The sequence below is a fragment of the Neophocaena asiaeorientalis genome, unplaced genomic scaffold (genome assembly GCF_003031525.2).
Source record: "Neophocaena asiaeorientalis asiaeorientalis breed wild unplaced genomic scaffold, Neophocaena_asiaeorientalis_V1.1 scaffold123, whole genome shotgun sequence".
Taxonomy (NCBI): domain Eukaryota; kingdom Metazoa; phylum Chordata; class Mammalia; order Artiodactyla; family Phocoenidae; genus Neophocaena; species Neophocaena asiaeorientalis.
The window spans coordinates 11,107,918-11,128,644 of NW_020173666.1; the positions used below are offsets into that span (position 1 = coordinate 11,107,918).

General features: G+C 40.6%; 1 protein-coding gene across 4 annotated transcripts in view; it reads left to right on the forward strand.

The window, feature by feature from the left end:
• The window catches only part of ARID1B (AT-rich interaction domain 1B), a 364,765-nt gene that overhangs the window by 139,318 nt on the left and 204,720 nt on the right, over positions 1-20,727 (forward strand). Inside the window, exon 1 of one of the 4 annotated variants that reach the window (XM_024747859.1) lies at positions 6,129-6,221. The exons of the other annotated variants lie outside the window; for them this stretch is intronic. The gene's annotated coding sequence lies outside the window, so the exon portion shown is untranslated. Of the gene's footprint in view, positions 1-6,128; positions 6,222-20,727 lie in introns of those variants that run through there. 4 annotated transcript variants of the gene reach the window in all.

Below are 20,727 nucleotides of genomic sequence, written 5' to 3' on the forward strand. Positions count from 1 at the left end.
ACTTAAAAACCTATTTAGTTCCGTGGTAGGAGTGTCTTCATTAATATAATCCAAAAAATTTAATTTGAGAGTTTTGTTAGTTTAAAAAAGAACTGTTTCCTTTGGAGAATCATAAGTTCTACCTTGCAGTAGGATATATTTAAATGTGATAATATTACTTTTTCCAGCTACATATCTTTTTCCAGGGTTCCTTATTATAGCAGAATCAAACTGTTATTCTGTTTGTTCCAAATCTCTTTCCATTTTTTATCCAGATGGCAGCTGACTCAAGTGTACATGATAGTACATTTACATTTTTGAGTTAAAAGTAATAAACCTGTTTTTTTGTTTGTTTTGTTTTGTTGGTGTTTTTTGGTTTGGTTTTGTTTTTAGCTGTTGAATTGCTTGATGAATGAAAGAAGATTTAAATGTCTTTGGTGCTTATGTCTCAGTTTGTAAAATGAATAATCCTGAAAGTACTAGTAGTGTTGATAATGCCTACCTGATTGTGATTTAAGAATTTTACTTTCTGTCATTAGTTTGCGTATTTTTCTGCTTACAGTATCATTGAAAATTCTCAATTTACAGAGATCTCACCTTTGCAAAGATAAGTATATAGTATATCATGTTATAATAAAGTACCTATCTAAAGTAACTGCTGAAATGCCTAGTTGGAAACTTTTACCCTTTCTAGGTCAAGTTCCCATGTTTCCCTTATACAGAATAAGGCAAACGGACTCGGCTGTAAACTCTCCATATCCTGCCATGGGGAGAAATTACCCACCCCAGTGACAGGTATGGGAGGCTGGGAGGACAGGACGCTGCTGCTCATTTTCTTTGCTGCTGAGGGTATTAGAAATTACTACTTGCTCTACCTGAATTTGCACTTGGTAATGGTCCAGGAACATTAGAGATTTGCATGAAATACACACATGAATTATTTTTAGTCAGTTCGTTCTTCCTTTTAAATGCTGAATGCAATGTGGCCTTCCCTTCTTTTTTTTTAAAACCACCCAATTTAAAAGACTCTAAAGAAAGTATCTTTAAAAGTTTAGTATTTCTCATTAAACAATCATCAAAATTTCTAATAAGGCTTAGATCCATAATTATAGTGTTATAATTTGATTAGTATATCTGGAAAAGAATTGAGCTCCTTTCTGTGTGCCAGGCAGTGTGCTGCCTATTGGGGATACGGAGTTGAACTTCATGGTGGCTTCCCCTGAGGGGGGTGTCTGGTCGAGTGGCAGAGGCACTCCGTGAAGCGGTGCCGTGGGATGAACTCTGTGTTGTCAGCTGAGGCCCTGTAGGAGACCCAGGGAGGGTTACTCTGCAGCTGCGGGAAGACCTTTCAGACTGTGGAGAGGGTCTGTCCTGTGCAGCAGTGTGGAGACTGTACATCGCGGAGGGGGCAGTCGTTTTCCATGTGCCAGGAGCTGAGATTTTAGCTTGAAGCATCGAAGAGCCTTCGACATACAAAGTAGTGCATAGATCTTGGTGGACGTTTTTGGAGATAACCCCTTTCCATCATTTTCATTCACTGCAAGAAACAATTTCATGGTAAATCTACTCAGTATTTATTTTGATACTTACATTTTGGTATAGATCTCTGTCATCCTGGCAGTTGTGTGAAACCACTGTTCTTTTTTTTTTTTTAATACATTTATTTATTTGTTTGTTTTTATTTTTGGCTGCACTGGGTCTTCGTTGCAGCGTGTGGGCTTTCTCTAGTTGCGGTGCGCGGGCTACTCTTCGTTGCGGTGCGCGGGCTTCTCATTGCGGTGGTTTTTCTTGTTGCGGAGCACGGGCTCTAGGTGCTTGGGCTTCAGTAGTTGTGGCTCGTGGGCTCTAGGTGCGTGGGCTTCAGTAGTTGTGGCACACGGGCTTAGTTGCTCCGCAGCATGTGGGATCTTCCCAGACCAGGGCTCGAACCTGTGAACCCTGCATTAGTGGGCGGATTCTTAACCACTGTGCCACCAGGGAAGCCCCACTGTTCTTGTTTAATTCATGACTTGGCTAGAAAAACAAAAGGTGTCTAATTTCTTGAGACTTCTAGCAAGCATCCTCCCTTATCTACTTCTGTGTGTGATGCCAGAGCTGTCCCGACTGTGAGAAGGCACCGCGAGTCTCTTTTCTCTAAGACTGCCCACACACTCACATTAGCTGTGGATGCACAGGGCAGATGAGGTTTGGTTTGGTTTTATTGAGGGGTGGTAGTAAAGCAGGGAATGGGAGGTAATTAATGGCCTACTTAACTGAAATTGGGAAATGGAGAGTGTCTGCCTTTCTTCATGTCTAGTGTATAGAATCAAACATGGGAAAACAAGAATGGCTTAAAGGCACATATGTCCCTTTTTAAGTTTTCAAAACTAGATAAAATTTAGAAAAGTGTAATTCATCGGTGATACAAAAAAATCAAACGAAACTGTCTTTTTAATATAAAATATTGATATGTCTATATATCCTTAAATGTGCATTCATACAATCGTTAATGTATGTTATTTTTTAAATTCGGTATTTTTTGATGACCTTGGCGTAGATGAGGATTATAGCTTGCTTTACACCCTCTCTTTCCCACTCTTCACCATCCTCCCAATGTAATTACATCTCAACTTTTGGTTAAGCCTATATTACTATTTTCATTATTGTATCATTTAAAGTATTGTTCATATTAATGTACGTAGTATACAGTACTATAATTACACTTCTTTTCTTGGGTAACTTTTAGTTTTGTCTGGAGTTAAAATTTGCCTCATTTTTTTCTCATGGTTGGTTTTCTTTGAACATCCAACTAGCTCTTCCCACACCTTTCACCAGCTCAGCAATAAGACAGTTTTTCATCCTGTCATTACCTATCAGATACTTGTTTTCAACGCTATTTTTTTCCTCTTAAGAGACATACTTTCTGAATTGCCAGAGTCTCCTATCCCAATTTGGAGTGGTTGTTATTTTTAGGTGTATACAGCTGTATCCTGGGGTGTCCCTTCATTGTTTTTCTGGCTCTTAGCCTCTTATTTATGGAGCTTCTGTTTCCTAAATCACGTATTTGATCGTGCACAGTCTTCAGTAGCTTCATGAGAAAGTGTGCTTGGGAGATAAATTTTTTGACCTTGTATTTTTAAGATACCTTCAGTATACGCTCACATTTAAATAGCTTGGCTAGGCTAGACAGAGTAATCTATGATGGAAATAATTTTCTCTAAGAATTAAAAAAATAAAACCTTCTAACTTCTGACATTCTTGCCTTCAGACATCTCGTGTCGCTGTTGAGAAATTAGATGCCGTTTGGCTGAGTGGTCCTTTCTTAGTATGTGACCTACTCCCCCATCCCTTCTAGGAGCTGTTAGGATTTTTCACCCATGTTCTAAAATAATGAAGTGGGTTTCTTTGGATTTCTGTTGTTGCTGTTGTTCTTCAGCAACACAGTTGTTGAATTGTGTGCTGGGCACTAAGTTTATACTAGTCTTCATTTCTGGGCAATTACGAGATTTATTTGATAATTTCTCTCTCTCCCTTTATCTACTCTAATTCTGAAACTCCTGTTGGTTGGATTTGGAAACTGGATTGATCTTTTCTTCCCTCTACTAATTTTTCCATTCCTTTATTATTTTCTAAGAGATAATGTTGACTTTATCTTACAACCTGATTATTATTTTATTTTTCTTTTTATATTTTTTATTTCAAAGTGTTTATACTCTGTTGCTTTTTAATAGCATCCTTTATTTGTTTCATGCAATAAATGCAATATCTTTTTTTCCCTTTGAAACAGAATGTTATTTGAAAAAATGTTTCTTCTATTTCTTGCATCGTCTCTGTTTCTTCTGAGTTATTCTTTTTACTTTTTATAATCTCTCTTATGCCAGAGGCTTTGCTCAAGAGTGTTCTTATACGAGTGTGAAATACTGAACTACTGTTGGGAAGCTCTCCACGTGAGCTGGACTTGTGGACTGGCAGGCGTTTCTTTAGGGCCATCATGTTATCAGCCAGCTTTCTCACTGGGGACTTCGTCAGGTTGATGTCTGAAAATCTTTTTCTCTGGAGTTCGTAGTTTATTTTTTTCCGGAGGAGGTACCTGTAGTCTTCTGCTTGGAGAGATGGTGAGTGATGTCTACGCTTGGCTGCTGACATCCTGGAGCTGGATTAGGGAAGGGGGTTTCAGGTCTCAGTGCTCAGTACTTATCTCATTACAGCCTGTTGCCATCTCCTGGGCTGTCTCCTCCCTGGGAGCCCTGAACATTTCTGGTTCCATGTCTACAGAGAATCCCCCTTATCTAATAGGGATGGTAGTGGTCTGATGCTTTGGATTTGCAGACTTTCATTTAATTCCTTTGATTTTAGTCTGGAGATCCCCAGCTCTTGAGTTTTCCAGGTTATGCAGGCTGTCTTGGTTTGTTCCATATTGATACCCTATGTCTTGTGCCCCTCAGACGTTTAGGATTGGCCTTCCTTCTCTCTGAGTTGTTTCTCATCCTTCCATTTCCTTTTACATCTGCGTATATTGTTAGTAATACTGCTTCGGTTAACAGATAACCTCAAAACCTCATTGTATGAAAGCAATCATTTGATGATCTCTCCCTGTTTCTTTGGGTCAGGAATTCAGGAAAGGTGAGGTTTTGGCCAGCCATCTCTCACATGGTTGCAGACAAGACGTTGGCTGGAGTTGGGAGGAGGGCGCAGAGCAGCTCGCAATTGGCTGGTCATCTCTTCACGATGTATCAGAGCAAAAGCTTAGAGACAGAAAACAGTGTAGCACGGCTGTGCTGCCGCGGTAGTGCGGCCTAGCTCCAGAAATAGGAGTAAGCCATGGGAGATGGACCCATTAGCTGAATAATCATTGGAACTAATTCTCTTTTCAGCTTTCCCTTGGGTCTTTTCAAATTTCTACTTAAATCTTGTCTCAAAATACAATTTTCAGATCCTTATTTTTGTCCCACGAGGCTCTTATTCTGCTGTTTTAAAGGAACCTGAACATGACTGTGGAAGAAAAGGACACTCTGGATACATGAGAAATGCGCCAAAGCAGTTATTTTCCAAATTGGGATTTGGATCTCCTTGGACCTGTTTGGTGTCTGCTGGCATTTTAGGAATTTTCGAGGGGTGTGTCATAATGATGTGATGTTACTGGAAAGTAAAGTGAGGAAAAGCAGCTCTCTCTGAATGCTTTGGAGAAGGTTCCAGGGAGGGAAGCCGTGGGTGGTGCAGGTGCTAGGTGGAAGCTGCTGTGTGGCTGCATCTCCAGCACAGATCTGGAAAGAAATCAGAAGATTTCGCTCAGCTAAACAGAGTGTATTTCAGAAACTGTTTTTGTGAGTAAAGACCTTCATTTCCAGATAAACACGGTAGATTATTGTTAAACACTGCTTTATTTTTTAAAAAGTTCTTATGGAGAGAAAGCTTCGGTGTATTTTAAACATTTTGAGATGCTTTCAGGCTGTGGCTCTTAAGGGCAGCCCATGACATATTTTATTGGTTAGCAGACTTTGAAAGAAAAAAGAGTAAAGAGTAGTGAGAATATTGTGTTCTGTAAAAATTACTAAAATGATTTTAAATCGATAGTAGTCTTTGGATTGTCCCTTTCTAAAATCAATGTAATAATATCCCCAGCTTTGAGAAACTTAGCTGGCAAAGTCTTATTTAGTGTTTGTGTATAGAGCGTAAAGAAAGGTTTTTAATTCAGAGTAAATGTTCACGTTCAAAAGACAGTACATGAATCTGGAAGAAGGAAATCTTTGAATTGTAAGGCTGTCTGCTCATATTTAATTGGCCCGTGTTTAAACATGGGTTGCAACGGATCATTTGCTATTTAACGGGCATTAACGACCTCAGCTAACTCCTGTTTTTATATTACATTGGCTGTTTATTTTTTGTTAATTTACTTTAGTATTCAGCTTCCTATAGACAAAAGTTTTTCTTTTTATAAGTATAAAAAACTACTGTGTCTTGAATCTTTCTCTCTTTATTAAAACTTTTATACAGATGCTGGGTTTAATTGCATATGCTTTTTATATAGTCCGAGAACCATATGGATAATAAAGCTTAAACATCTGCACATTGTTGCAAAACTTAATTCTGCAAGAAAACTCACACCGAAGTGTCATGATACCGTCCAGATCATCTTTAGAAAGTCGATTGTGCCCTGCCTTTCACCTCGCATCAGCCTGCGGGAACTGATAGACTCACTGCAGCAAAGCCAAAACAGAACCTTTACAACTTTCATTTTTAGAGGAGATGTTCCATTGTACGAGGTAATTTTCCCTAGTATTCTTACCTCCTTCTATTTTTCTGTCAATTTTTATCAATTTCTACCAGATTTCCTTTGCTTGGAAGGCTTTTGTCTTTTTAAAAATTAATTAATTAATTAACTTATTTTTGGCTTCATTGGGTCTTCATTGCTGCACGCAGGCTTTCTCTAGTTGAGGCGAGCGGGGGCAACTCTTCGTTGCGATGCGCGGGCTTCTCATGGCGGTGGCTTATCTTGTTGCAGAGCACGGGCTCCAGTAGTTGTGGTGCCTTGTGGGCTCCAGTAGTTGTGGCTCGCGGGCTCTAGAGCGCAGGCTCAGTAGTTGTGGCACACGGCCTTAGCTGCTCCATGTTGTGTGGGATCTTCCCGGACCAGGGCTCGAACCTGTGTCCCCTGCATTGGCAGGTGAACTCCCAACCACTGTGCCACCAGGGAAGCCCGGAAGGCTTTTGTCTTTGGTCTGTCAAGATTCACACTAGTGAGGGAGGAGAGCAGGGAGGCTCTCAGCCCTTCATTTCAGAGTTACTTAATTCCCGTTTGAATTACTCGTCTACCCTCAGGTGTCATGATTTCAGGGTGGATTTTGTTAGCCACCCTCACCTTCCTCTCATCCCCTTAGCTAGTTAAGTGAGTGGCACCTCTCAAACAAGTTCATGACTAATGTTTATTAAAGAGAGAATTTTGTTTCAATTCTAATTTCTGTTTAGTAAAAAGATTTTAAGTTTCCAAGTTTGGTTGACTAATGATTTCTAAGCATTATTCAAAGTATAGACCTTCTGCCGACTAAACATTACAGACAAGTTAGCCAGGACTGACGGTTAGACTCTTAGGTTTGAATCTGGCTCTGCCACTCACTTGTGCAAATTGTCTGATTTCTTTATGCTTTAGTTTCCTTGCCTGTCAAATGGGACAATAATACGTTCGTCTTCGCCTAAGATTAACATGTAATGCAATTAGAACACTGCCTGGCACATAGCAGTTACTCAGTAATTAACTAGCTGTTGCTATTACTATTATTATTAAAGACCCATAGGTCCTTTTACACAGACTATAGTCAACTTTTCTTAAAAGCTAGTGCTACCATTTTTTTAAGGAAACAACTCTTAGCATAACAGTAGTAAAAGTGATTAAACAGGGCTTCCCTGGTGGCGCAGTGGTTGGGGGTCCACCTGCCCATGCGGGGGACGCGGGTTCGTGCCCTGGTCCGGGAAGATCCCACATGCCGCGGAGCGGTTGGGCCCGTGAGCCATGGCCTCTGAGCCTGCACGACCGGAGCCTGTGCTCTGCGACGGGAGAGGCCACGGCAGTGAGAGGCCCGCGTACCACAAAAAAAAAAAAAAGTGATTAAAACACAAGACTCCTCGCTTTCACTGCTGCGGGCCCGGGTTCAATCCCTGGTCAGGGTACAAAGATCCCACAAGCAGCATGGTACAACCAAACCCCGTCCCCCAAAATAAAATAAAGCCCCACAAACTGTCTACTCATTATAAGTAATTTATAAAACACTAGAAAATATAAAAGTGGTAGTGGATACTTGGCTTTCTTCCATTCCGGAGAGAGAGTTAATTACAGCTAATGTTTTTATCTATTTCCTGAATGTTAAACTTCAGTGACTACAAGTTGTTGGAAGCTCTCATAGCTGTACTACACAAAGCCAGTGCATAAATTGAAGAACTTCTAAATTTTTACTGCTAGTGGATTGTCATTTAGTAAGGAATGTTGGGTCACACACATTTGGGTTTTAATCCCAGTTGGCCCACTTGATGGCTGTGTGACTATGGCCAACTTACTTAACATCTGTGTCTAAACATCTCTAAACCTACGTTACCGTGTCTGTAAAATGGAGATGGTGACCCATTCACAGGGCTGCTCTGAGGAGTCGGTGAGATCATGTTTGCCGTTCGCTTATTAACATGCACACAGATAAGACGCTCAGTCAGGGAGGTGGTGGTCGTAGCTGCAGACGTAATGGTATTTCTTGTTATTTCGCATATGTTGAGAACCTTCTCTGCTGCTGCCGTGTGGGGTGGTGATAAGAAATAGTGATCTAATATTTAATCAGAGACATCTAAGCTTGTAGTTTATCCCTTTAGTGTAATTCTTGCCAATTAATTTGGTTTTTAACTTTACAGTGAGTAATGTAAAATTTCTTACACAAATAGCATTTACTTAACTTTGATTCAGTGAGCCCTTAAGGAGCATGTGCTGTCTTGCCAGGCACTGGGCTTACCGTCCTGGGAGTGCAAACGTGAACAGGATGTGGCTTTGGTCCTTCAAGAACTTAAGAGTCTGGTGAATCGTAGAGTCAGTGAACTGGATAGAGAGCCAAGGAGGATTTCCATAAATTTTTCTTTTATTTTATGTTTTTGCTCTATTGTGCTTAATAATTAGGTGTCATAAATGGCTTTTCGTGGCTAATAATGTTTCATAGTCAAGATGATTAATAATTACAACTGTACTGGTAACAATAAGTAACATTGATTGAGGGCTAACTTGTGAGCCGGGCACTTTTGCAAGCGTTTTACAAGTATTAACTAATTTAATTTTCACAGCACTCCTACGAGGACTCTTATTTGTCCTGTTTTACCTTCATGCTCTCAGGAGCAGTAACTTGGCCATGATTGCACAGCTGACATAAATGGCAGGGTTAGAATTGGAACCCTGACGGTGAGGCCCCACAGACCCTACTGTGCTGGCCTGTAGTGATATTCATTAGAAAATGGGGTCCATCTATATATTAATCGAGGATTGCTGACAATATTGCACCAATTTAGAATTGGAAATCTATATTTCGTGTATCCATCTTGAATTTCAGAAACTTAAAGGACATTTTCGTGAACACAGTGTCAGGATATTGACTTTCAATTTACTTTAATTAAGAATAATTGGAACTTAATGTGTTCATCAACATAAAAAGTAATTACTCTAAATGTCCTGATTCCCACTCCCACAAACATTTTTGGTACTTCAAAACTTCTATTGAAATTGGATGCAGTAATTGAATTTTTTTGGTAAAAAGTTCAGTTGGATGCAAACTAATTTGCATCCAACTGAAATTGGATGCAAAAACTTGTAAAAATTGCTCTTTATTTTTACCTTAATTTGCTCCTCATGTATATGTTTGTTCAAGTGTAGGTTTTTAAATTCTTAACATTGAAAATTGTCCAAACACGGGTAACAAAATTGTAATCCTAACAAAACAGTATCTTAAGAATAGTCAACAAAGTTACAAAGATACATCTCTTGTTCTGAACAATAACATAGTTGCTTAATTTTAATTTTTTTCACAACAGAAGTATTTCATATGTAGTGTTTAGTATGGGATGTAATATTTTAACATATAATAATAACTATACAAGATAACATATAAATGTTAATTGCACTAAGCTTTACATTTTAGCTTTGGGTTTATGATTTTCAGAGGTAAATAGTTACAGATATAGACACAAGTGTGCTTGTGTGTGTTTGTGCAGGACTTCATTTGGGAAACCCATTTGGTATAGTGGCAGCTCCTGTTGCCCCTTTCTAAGTTTGCAGGTTCAAGGGAAAAATATCTGACTAAACAAAAATGTTATCTATTAACATCTCATCATGTTTTAAATGCTCCTTCCAACTTGTTCAAAATCATTAAAAGATCATAGTCATAATTATAAAAAATGAAAATCCAATGACTTTCGTTTCATTTTCACAGCCATAGAATATAGAATATGGTTAGTTTGTTTTCAGCTATTCTCCAGCTATGTTCTAAATATGTTTTCCATTTTGGTGTGTGCCTCTTTGTACTTCCTCTGTTTGTTTTCCGTATCAGAAAACGAGCCCAGTGAACAGAAGGACAGAAGGCCAGCACCAGGGCCTTGCCTTCTGGAGCGGGAGGTTTTCAGCGTGGGCTCCCATCTGTTGGGCCTGTTCACTGATAAAGCTTGCAGGAGCTGTCCTGGCTCCCCAGACGTGTCCTGTTCTGCTCACAGGCCACTGGGCCTTGGAGAGTCGGCTCAGCTGTAGAGAAGCCCCATTAGGCTTCTAGGCACCACAGTGATGCAGTGGCACGAAGGTTGGCAAGCAGGCATGGGACTTGAGTGAGCCACCAGCTACAGAAAGGATTGTGGGAGCAGCGACGCAGTGTCTTTCTTCTGGGGGCCAAGTTTATGTTTTGGATTTAAAAAGAAAACTAACCATGATTAAGAAAACAGTATTCAGTGAACTAAAAGACACACCCTATTAATAGGTCTAAAATTCAAATGCCTCCTGTAGAGGATTGAGATTTACTCAGTGGTGGGTATTCTAACTGTTACAAGAGATAAGGGAAATTTCTTTTTATCAGATTTTTAGCAGAAGTATTCTGTTAGACACACAGTGTAGTGACTCTAGCGCACAAGCATTTCCTATTTTGTGAGATGTTTGTGTTACTCCATTTTATATTAGTTTGTTGATAGGCATGTTGCTTGGATATAAAATATTTTAGACCTTTAAGGTCTTAATATTATATTTTTAAAAATTCTCTAAAATATTTTTTCTTCCAAGTGGCCATCAGGAAGTTGTATATCTAATGACAGTACCAAGGCTGCTTTTGTACAACTGTCTTAACTTACAAAATTTTCTGAGTGCGGTAGAAATAATACTTGTTCTGTTGACAAGCACTGATTGGAACCATTGCTGTTTCATAAAGGGTAGAAACAAAAAGTGTTGTTTTTTTTTTTTGAAACAGTCTAGTGACTTCTCATGATTAACTTTTGAATTTCTGTTGATAAACATATGGACAGTACATTCTAAAATTTATAAAAATCAAATGCAAATTTTGAAAGTTATCTCTTTGTTAAATATTTCCTGTACCAAATCGTTACTGAATAGCTAATGTTATTATTGAATGACACTTATTCAAATTATAAAATCAATATTTATTGAATGTCCCAGGCTGACAAAAGGCCACTGTACCATGATAACAAAGATAACGAAGGAACGTGAAGTTTGTTGTGTAGAAAAAGAGATACACATTTCCACTTTGGGGAAATTTTTGTTCATGGATTTCTGTGTTTGCTTTTTCCAGAAGTATTATTTGATAATATTTGACACAGTGACAGTGGAAGTAGTGACTTATTTTTTTCCTTTATGAGTCATTCGACTTAAGGGATTGAACGGCTCGTGTGTTTAAAGTAACGTCAATACTGGCACTCTGCTCATCATGTATGTTGGTCCACGTTCTCTTTTATAGCTATTTATTTATTTATTTATGGCTTCGTTGCTGCATGCAGGCTTTCTCTAGTTGCGGCGAGCGGGCTTCTCATTGCAGTGGCTTCTCTTGTTGCGGAGCATGGGCTCTAGGCACCCAGGCTTCAGTAGTTGTGGCACACGGGCTCAGTAGTTGTGGCTCGCGGGCTCTAGAGCACAGGCTCAGTAGTTGTGGCGCACGGGCTTAGTTGCTCTGCGGCATGTGGGATCTTCCTGGACCAGGGCTCAAACCCATGTACCCTGCATTGGCAGGTGGATTCTTAACCACGTTCTCTTTTAATAACAGATCTGACTTACACATAGGTAATAGGTGGGCTTAATGCAGAATGCTCCGATGGCTTTTATACATGTGATAATAGCAGTTTGACTCCAAAGAATGCCATTTGATTGTGAGGTACATTTATTAATTTACTCCCTCCAAAGGAGGAAATGATATTTAAACAAACACACAAACAAAAATATATTAATAAAATGCTTTTCCCAAGTAAAAACTCACACTCATACTTGGATAATCAGAAACAGCTTTTGTTGTTGTTGTCCTTTAAAATTGTTTAGCGTCATTAAGTAAAGATAGCTACATGCCTGTTATTTCTAACAACTACTGTCATTGTTAGCTATTTGGGGTCACCTTACATGCTCTGTCTCTCATCCTCAAACCAGTCCGTCATACTTCAGTGAAGTTTAGTGACCTGAGCAAGACCATACAGCTGTTGAGAGACAGAAAATTGCTTCCAGGATTTGTCCTCCACCGTTTCCTCTTGTTACAAGACATTGCTACCCTCTCCTCTCTGTGCCCTGGATTTCTCTCTCCCTGTCTCTGTCTCTGTGTCTCCTTGGTGGGGTTCTTTACCCTGAGCACCAAGCCCCCACCTGGCCAGCCATGTGTGGGTGAACCAAGCGGCAGAGAAGTCAGGGCACGCGGGCTTTTCAGTGAGTGCTCTCTGAGGCACCCCTCTGCTGTGCAGGATGGTGAACAGGAGGCCGCTGAACTTCTCAGTTGAGTCACTCTCCAAAGAGAGCCCCGGAAGTACCAGAGGAGGTGGCTGTACCCTGTTCTCCTGGGCTTGGGGCTTCTAAGTGTGCACCCGTTGTCTACTGAGGTAGTAGGAAGCCATTGCCTCCCAGGATGGGCTGAGATGTTTCTGTTTTTGTTTTTGTTTTTTTTGTGGTACACGGGCCTCTCACTGTTGTGGCCTCTCCCGTTGTGGAGCCCAGGCTCCGGACGCGCAGGCTCAGCAGCCATGACTCACGGGCCCAGCCGCTCCGCGGCATGTGGGATCTTCCCGGACCGGGGCACGAACCCGTGTCCCCTGCATCGGCAGGCGGACTCTCAACCACTGTGCCACCAGGGAAGCCCTGGGCTGAGATGTTTTACAAAAAAGTTCCTGAAAAATTAATTTCATTTTCCTTTCTCCTTTAACTTTTTCTTACCACAAAGAACTCTGGGTGCACCTACGGTACAAAAAGGGCCAAGAAAAAGGAAGAGATTGTAAATAGCTAACCTAAATCCTATCCTGCCAGTGGATTTAGGAACCAGCTGATGAGGTGCTTTACAGACAGAGATTGTCTTAAATTAAGCAGCAGAGTTTTGGTAACTCTTCGCACAGGCTGCATTACAAGGGTTAAGTATTTGTTGCTAAGTAGTATGTGGTCAAGTAGTGTGGTGCGTCTGCCTTGTGCTGAGCCTAGGGCACTGTGCTAGGAACTGAACAACTTGGGAGTCCCCTTTATAACCTTTCTGAACCTCAGTTTTCACTTTTGTGGCTAGTGCCTAGTTCTTGTGAAAATGTGCTTAGTGACAGAGTGCTGGAGGATGAAATTATAGTTAATGCTGCACTAGCCACTATTAAGCTGTTGCCAGATTACCTGGACAACCTGCTTGCAGTCTAGTAATGTGTTACCGTGTCATGGATGTGTAAGTAGAGTTGCCAGATAAAACACAGGACAAATTTGAATTTCAGATAAGCAATGAATAATTTTTTAGCGTAAGTAGGTACTATATATTGCGTGGGTCACATTTACACAGAACATACTATTACGTCTGGCAATCCCGTACGGAAGAAGAATTCACTCTGGTAATGAGAAGAGGCCTCTCCATGAGTTCAGCTGCTGAAAACCTCTGGACCACACATCAGTTGGGATTCTTCGTTTTAAGCTCCCCTGCATCTTTAAGCCTTTCAAAAGTCAGGACTAAATCCTTTAACCCTGCATCAAACTCAAGTACTGCGTGAATAATAGGAATACCTTCTATCCACAGAAATCTTAATTTACATTAATTTTGTCCAGAAGCTTGGTTGATGGTGAGTAGTCTAACCAGAATCTGGATGCCATTACTGTTCTCTGCTAGTGGTACAAAACCCACGAGGAACATGTGCACGGCCGAGCCGTAACCCAGGTACAGATTTCCTTTTCCTGCGGTGAGAAGTGTCCTGATGACATTCTGGGACAACCAGAAGGGGCTGAGTGTTCTAAGAATTCCCCAAAGCCTCAGAAGGGTGATCTTACAAACCCATCACCAACAACCCACCACCTTCATGGTACCTGGTTAGAGACAGGATGATAAAATGAAAGAATGCTGAACTTTAGGAGCCAACGCCCAAGCCTTCACCGTCAGAGCTGGACTTAATTTTTTATTTCTCTGGCCCTCAGTTTGTTCACTATAAAATGGGGTAGTATCTGCCCTCCAAGGATTGTTTGGGGAGTCAAAGTAATGATAAATCAAAATAAAGTATTGAAAGTGTTTTATAAGTTGTAGTGTGTTTTACAGATAGAGGGTATTAAGGCTATGAGTTTTTTAGCAACTGTGAATTTTAAGCCTTAGCAGTGCTTCATATTGAATTAGTTTTTTTCCTGCATGATTGTTAATAAATTTTGTGAATTGGAATTGTGGTTTCACAATGGCTTCCTGGTGTGTGTGTGTGTGTGTGTGTGTGTGTGTGTGTGTGTGTGTGTGTGTTTTAATCCACACTTCTACTTGAAGTGGCCGTGTTAGTATATAACCCTGATAATTTATTATAATGACTTAAAAATCACAGTGAAAATATGGTGGCATGTGATGCTGGGGGCAGAAAGCAATGTGTCCTTAATAGAGAGCATGCAACATGGTAACGCTGGCCCAGCAGACATGGTCATTAGCATTACTTAAGGGAGATAAATTTTCAATAATCTCAGTCTCCAGGGAATTTTAAAAAATTAATTAATTAATTTATGGCTGAGTTGGGTCTTTGTTGTTGCACGCAGGCTTTCTCTAGTTGCGGCGAGCAGGGGCTACTCTTCGTTGTGGTGCGCGGGCTTCTCGTTGCGGTGGCTTCTCTTGTTGTGGGGCACGGGCTCTAGGTGTGCAGGCTTCAGTAGTTGTGGTATGCGGGCTTAGTAGTTGTGGCTCGCGGGCTCTAGCGCGCAGGCTCAGTAGTTGTGGTGCACAGGCTTAGCTGCTCCGCGGCATGTGGGATCTTCCCGGACCAGGGCTCGAACCCGTGTCCCCTGCATTGGCAGGAGGACTCTAAACCACTGCGCCACCAGGGAAGCCCCCAGGGAATTATTTTTGAATCTGTTGTTTTCACAAGCACATGTGAATTGTTGTGTGCTGTGGGAAACGTGAAAATAGGTGTAAAATTGATGTTCTTAAGAGATGTGATTTACTATGTATATTATACCAGTCATTTATATAAACATGATTTTTTTCCCTTTTTGACAAAATTTAGGGGTTGAATTTGACATACACCTCAAAATCGTAGAGGTTTATGTTTGTATTACAGCTTCCTCTAATGTTCTGTGTTAAGAATCCTACAATCTGTCTTACAGCACTTTAATCTATTTCCTGTTCTGTATACGTCTGGGGATTGTAATGATACATTTGGCATGCCTTTTACTTTATTATGAAGATACAGCTCTTTATTGTTGTCATTGTCACTAACTCTTACCTTTGTATAGCCCTTTGTATAGCATTTAGAAGTTTTGCCTTGTTATCTGATTAAATATTCACAATTACCAAGAGGTAAATATGGCAAGCATTTTCATCCTTATTCTATGTAAGAGGTAACGGATGTAGAAAATATTTTATTACAAAGTTCAGATGGTAATTGGAAGAGCTGAGATTTAAACACATGTATTTTAACTTCTTTTTTTACTGTTATTTTCAATGTACCAACTACTCCCACAAGAACCTCTCCCCCATCATTTCTAGAAATTTACATTTAAGTTTACATTAGCGTAAAGGAATGCATTTTAATATCTAAAGATTCTCTTATTGAAAATTGATATGAAGTTATTTGATTCTAAATATATTATTTCTGAAAGATTTAGAAGACTGAAATTATACAAAATAAACTGTAAGCCTAAAATCATCATTATCCCAGGAAATCATTTATCTGAAAATGAATAAATTTTCAGGTTTATTCATTTTATTTATTTAAATGAGTAAAGTCACCATAATTTTAGTATAATGGGTGTGAATAAATTCATATATGGGAAAACATTCGGGGGTATATTCCTACTTTTTTAGTCTAATGCTTAAAGCAGCCATGTCATCTTGGAAGTTGTTACTCTGGTAATCCTGTTGGTCTCAAAACAGAGAGAGTGTGGATTATAGGTCCATTGTAGTGTGATTGTTACAACTCTTCTCGCTGTGGACAGAAAGCTCTGAATGTGCTTGTGATGTGAGCGTGTAGTTTACTGGACGTAGCTTTTCTCTTTTGACTCCCTCTCCCTGTTTTTTTCTCTTTTGAAAGAAGGTAGGAAAAGTTCAGAGAGGTTGAGGGAGTTTGGAATGTAAGGGTGCAGAGCTGTCCAGCCCCAGAGTCAGTACTTATACCCAGTTTCCCCTCATCCTGAGCATAGTGGGTTGCTTTCCCGTTCTCAGTTGTTGAGTCAGAAAACATGGTAGAAGCAACACTGCATGTGAAAATTCGGTCTGTGTAACACTAAGGTAAAAATGTAACCACTGCGTTTTCTCTGGTTCTGTGATAAAATGGTTAACTCCAAGCCATATTTAGTCTGCTTGGAAAAGAGAAAAAAGACATTCTTTTCCTTCAACTGTGATTGTCTGTGGCTCTTCAAAGGTTTCTGTGTGCTCTCAGCAGGCTTTGAGTGTTGTGAGAATATGTTCTGAGTTATTCAGCAGAGCTGTCGGAAGAAATTTGGCGTGGGAGAAGGAAAAATGTTTATATGTCCGGTCTTCGGTGATGCCCTCAACCTCGTGTGGCACATCCACAATGTTCCTGGGCCAGTAACTTCCAACCCAGGAGGCCCCAGAGGTAGCACAGAGGCCCCAAAGTATGCAGTTGTGTGGAGACCAAATGCATAGTGAACTCTGTGTTTACATGTACCGTGTGCTGTTCGGATGTAGGAAGCTGCTGTCTTCATCAGTGCATTAGGGTTGCCATAAGGAGCTTCATTTTATCCGTTTACCCTTGGGACATGTAATCAGGTAAAGCCCAGCCATGCAACCAACTAGTTGTGTGACCTTGGAGAGGATTTTTGATTTCCCTAAGTTATAATTTCCTCATCTATAAAGTAAAAGTAACCATACCTGTCTAATAGTGCTTTTGTATCAGAGGAGCCCATGTCTGAGCCTGGCCACCAAGAGCCCAGTAGTTTTTGTTGCACTGTGATTCTCCTCGCTGTCATCACCATCATTCTTGGCTCAGTTACGAATACCACAGAGTTGCTCCCTTGTGGAGGTGCAGAACACTGTCACTCTGTCTTTTGTTTCTGCCACTGGTTTCACACGCTGATGCTGGAAAGCAAAACGCCGGAGGAAGCGCACAGGCACCAGGACATCTGGTGGTGATGTTCGTGTGTTGGGTGCTGTGTTGTCTGAGGTTGTGAGCGTACAGGTGCCCCTGAGCCACATCAGAGGCCCGTCTCTTCAGCAAATGTTTATGACCTGCTTTTCAGTGCGGTGCTAGGAGCAGAGTCAGGCAAAGACCAGCGCAGTTGCTGCTCTCAGGGAGCCTGTTTTAGTGGAAGATGGTGATCAGTAAACAAATAGATGTACAGAAAATGGCAGAGGGTGATGACTGCTGTGCATAGAATTAGATGTGACCACGTGAAAGTGAGTGAGCAGGTGGCTGAGTTACGTTGCGCTGTCGGGGAAGACCTCTCAGGGGATAAGCCTTTAAGCTAAAAGTCCAAAGGACAAGGAGCTAGCCGTGCAAAGATCTGAAGTGACAGCATTCCAGGAAGAGGGAGTAAGTAGCTAAGGAGAAGGCGGTGACACTGGAATGGGTGGGACATAACTGGAGACAAGTCATAGGGGAACGGAGGGAGAGGCAGAGCCAGAATCATGTGCTTTAACTAGTTCTTACAGTCGGAGTCTGAGATTTTCTATATTATGTTGCTGAATAGGACTCCAGAAAAGTCACTGTGAACCAGAACGTTCGGCTGCTTTGCCCCTGAAAACTTTTCTTAGTTATCACACGGAGATATGTTTGTGTCTCTTTGTGATGGGGATATGAGTATATTAAAGTGCATGAAAAATGTCCCAAGGTACTGTGAACCAAATACACATTGAAAGTATAGCTCAACGTCATACTTTAGAGTAGTAAAATAATTTCAGAATTTTTGTCCTAATTTTGCTTTTGTGTATGATTATTTTCTTGGTATTTAGCACTCTATATAGATACGGAATGATGGTCTTAAGTTTTCCCACCACTGTAAACATATTGGGGAGAAGGGTGATCTCTCCAGTAATTATGTTGGATTTGCACTCTTTCCAAACACCTATGTTTAGTAAGGCATGCCCAGGCTAGGGATGAGTGGTACGGCACCATTCCATGGCATTTTAAATTAGCAAGAACACGTTTTTATAGCTCTCTTTATAGTCCTTCATAACTTAGTACACATTTAATTTCTAAGGGTATTTTCTTAATGCCATATAATAAGGAAACAGACTATAGGGGGTTAAAAGCTTGGCTGAGCACCTACTATATTCTAGGTTATTTTAAAAAGATCTCATTGCAGCAGCCTAGCAAAGCAGGTTGAAATTACCTCCTTTTTCAGGTAAAGAAGCTGCTGCTCAGAGGCTTAAGGCCCTGTTCATACATCTCACAGTAGCAGAGCCAGGATTTGAAATCAGAGTTCAGGGTCCCTCCCAGTCTACATGGATAAATGATAGGTGCTCCAGGTTTCATGTGAACCATGTTTTAACCAGCTGCAGATGGCTATGAGGTTCTGGATTATTTTGCACATTAAAAAAAATTTTTTTTGTAAAGCACTTATACTCCAATAAAGATGGTAAAAAAAAATTTTTTTTTTTTTTATTTTGCACATTTTATCTGAGGTAGCTTATGCTTCTCTAGAAAGAACAGGTCTTTTTTCTGGTGTCGAGTAGCCTAAGAGACTGACCGTGAGAACCAGCTACCTTATGATCCCTGTTTTAAGTTTTTGAAGGTTATTGAAATTTGTATTCTTGAGTATTTAACAATTTAATAATCTTGAGTATTAAAGCCAGGAAGCCTTGTTTGATATTTTATGCAGTACTACATCTAAAGTATATTTGGATTTTTATTTAGATTGACAAACAAACAGGGAAGGTGGAAGTATTTGTATTTCTGGGTCTATGAGCACCTAAATGCTAGCTCTGAACAGGACACTGCTACTGTCCTTGGCCGGTTGACTCATCATTACATTAGCACCTCTATTCTAAGAAGGTGGATCCTGCAAAAGGTAGGGACAATTGGGTGAGATGACGCTGGCTCCCAGGGTCCCTCTTGAATTCCTCCTGAAGGGAGAGGAGGTTTGGCGCCAGGTAGCAGTACACCTTACCAACAGAGACCTGTCTCCTGGAGTGTCTGAGGATGGGAAGGGTGTCTCTAAGTATTTACGGGGGGTTCACATGAATGAAACTGTGTCCATAGAATTCCTGCTCTGCTGTATATCAGCTGTGATGGTACAGCAGAAATGTTAGCTTTTATTTATAGCTAGAACTTAGAAAAGCTCCATTTTAGTTTCCTGACTGCCAAGTCAGAATGAGAAATAGATTTCATAATTGTGATACACTTAATACCTTGGGGCAACTGTTTAACTTTGAAAAGTTAGATGTGTAACTTTTTGAAATTTTAGTATTTTATGTTCCTTTTGAAGATCTCTGTACTTCTATTTTTGAAGGAAACTTCAGCCAAAGGCATCTTTACATTCTTTATTCCTTCTACTTAAAAAAAATTGTTCAGAGGCTTCTCCTTTAACCTTAGATTCTGAAACCTCCTAATCTCTAGGAGGGCTAAAAAATTCCATACGTTAAGTTTATTATACAAAGTTGGCACTTGTAATGAACAAATCTTTGCATTTATAAGAAGGATACACATGTACTCTATTAATCCACCATATTGCTATCTAACCAGAAGCATTTACTGGCTCCTCATTCTTGATACTTTTTTTTTTTTTTTGTGGAACACGGGCCTCTCACTGCTGTGGCCTCTCCCGTTGCGGAGCACAGGGTCCGGACGCGCAGGCTCAGCGGCCATGGCTCACGGGCCCAGCCGCTCCGCGGCATGTGGGATCTTCCCGGACCGCGGCACGAACCCGTGTCCCCTGCATCGGCAGGCGGACCCTCAACCACTGCACCACCAGGGAAGCCGTTGATACTTTCTATGGTTGTGCTAAATTTGTCTTCTGGAAATACTTTGAAAAATATTAAACTCATTTGTTAGAATTGTGAAGTAGTTGTTGGAATATTTTAATCTGGTCTGCGTGAAAATGTTCATTTGATCATTCATCTAGTCCACCTGCTACAAGTAGAGAAAACAGTAATGAACAGGAAACAAGTCTGTTACTGTATAATTTAGTGGGGCAGAACAATTTGCAGGTAAAATGCAAATTGATAAAATGTTGCATTAGGAAGAAACATGGGATTACCTAGAAACAGGGTGTTAATCTTTTACTAATCAGAGAAGGCATGTATGTAAACGAAGAACTGAAGGACGAGTAGCCAAGCACCAGAATGAGAAGAGGATTCTAGCAAGAGGGAGCAGCTGAGACCAGGTACGTGGGAGTCTGGGATGATCTAGGAATTCCAAGTAGTACAGTGTCCACTGGGGAAAGAAGCTAGGAAGTGGAAGCCTGGTACTAAATGTCAAGGCTGGGGAGATAAACTAGGACAACCCCACAAGGGGCTTTTAAATTCATGTTAGTTTAGCCTTGATCCAGAGAGCAATGGGAAACTGTTGACAAGGGATTTTATCTTAATCTGGGACATAACCTGAGTACACTTGAATTTCTGACCGCAGTTAGAGCATGGATTAGAGGGACTGTCTGTGTATGGCCATCATGGCCTTGCAGGTCAC